The sequence below is a fragment of the Arachis ipaensis genome, chromosome B02 (genome assembly GCF_000816755.2).
Source record: "Arachis ipaensis cultivar K30076 chromosome B02, Araip1.1, whole genome shotgun sequence".
NCBI classification, from domain to species: domain Eukaryota; kingdom Viridiplantae; phylum Streptophyta; class Magnoliopsida; order Fabales; family Fabaceae; genus Arachis; species Arachis ipaensis.
In genome coordinates this window covers 103,199,621-103,201,538 of record NC_029786.2, presented here as the reverse complement: position 1 = coordinate 103,201,538, position 1,918 = coordinate 103,199,621, and positions in this window count along the sequence as shown.

The window sequence follows — 1,918 nt, the reverse complement described above, 5'->3', positions numbered from 1 at the left end:
TTTCGCAACACAAAATCATTTCTTAATTCTTACTGATCACCGTCTCTTAACTCTTTTAAGATTGCCAGATTGTCACTAGTTAGTAATTAATTAGTACTAGTTAATTATTAATTAATTTACTTATATATATAAATGTATAACGTACCCACACTAACTAAGATGCTAATTAATTAATTGAATATACACGAATGGACCTTTCCCAATCAATTGTCACTTAGCTCAAATTAAACGACGTAACGTGCATAGCATATGTATCAATTTCAGTAATATATGTATATATATATAATCACTACACACACAAAAACAAAGAAACCAAACCCCTCATCCAAGGAACTGAACTGCAACACTCAATACGTTATTATTGTTCCTCACCAGCAAAATCAAAATGAAGGGTCCACGTACGTTTCAATAATAATAATAATAATAATAATAAAATTATTTTTTTTTTTTTACTAAAGATAGGAGACTCGAATCCGCAACCTCTTAATTGAGTATGGGAAGACTATGTCATTTGAACTATAACTCATTGACATAATAATAAAATTAATTATTATTACATATGTTGCAATTTCCATTAAAAGTATCTTTATTACTATTATCTTATTATATGTAAATTCAATGTATGTTTTGATGAATGATGATTGAGTGGTATTAATTAGTATATATCAATTTTATGATCTTTTTTGTGATTGATTAAGGTTTAAGTAGTGTCAACATTGATTAGTTGGTGGCTCTTCATCACCCATCTTACCACAAAAGTTTATTTTAATTTGTAGGAGGATTTAGCTATTTCACCTATTCTATATATTTCTCACACTAATAATACTAAGCTTAGTGTATACATGTCACAACATGTTTGATATTTTTTCTACCATGAAGCTCCTCTTTCTACCGACATAAAACTAGGCTAGCTCAACGGTTGTTTTGGACTTGCAAATTGATTGAATACCTTCCTACCCTAGAAAGAGAATAAAAAATATAAATTAACATTTGATTTAAAACCTAGATTCAATATTAATTGTGACAATAATAATTGAAGAAGGTTGTGCAATTTCTAGTTGAAGAAGCCAACACTAGAGAGGAAGAACTAACAGTAATGGTATCACAAAAAAATGTGGTAGATTAGATTAAAGGATGTAATTGAATCAATTGGGAAAAAAGATTTTTGAGAAATAGAATTATGAGGAAGAAAGATATGTTTTAGAATTTAGCAATTGTGTATAAAGAGAAAAAAGAATTAAACGAGAGAAAAAATGAGAGTAATAGACGACGGAAGAATCACGTCAATAGGTGTTTTGAGACTTTGAAGATACATAAAATACAATGTGTGATGTGCGAATTTTGCGGATTAGGATATATTAATTATGTGTTTGATTATATGTATAAGTTGTCCTATTTTTTTTTATATATTTAGATACTTTTACTGATTTTGCTGATTGATGTAAAGTATATAGGTGTTGTTTATAGGAGATATAATACTTAAAATTTTTAGTGAGTGATCAAGTTTTTTTTCGAGTGTCACCTATAAAAGGTGTGATTAAGTTTGGCAAAAAAGGTAAATTTAGTCTTCACTATATTGGTCCTTTTGAGATTTTAGAATGAATAGGCGTAGTAACGTATACTACTTAATTTGTCTATGATTCATCTAATATTTCACATGTCTGTGTTACGTAAATATCATTATGATCTATTTTATGTACTTACTTTTCAATCAGTGGAATTAAAAGAGGATTTATTATTTGAATAAAAACCTATTACTATAATTGATCGACAAATAAGGAAGTTACATTTTAAAGAAGTAGCCTCTAATAAAATTATCTGAGAAAATTATTCGAAAAAAAATAAAAAAATAAAAAAACCTGATAATATAATGCGCCACAAATTAAATATTCGTATTTATTTGAAACTTAAAATATTT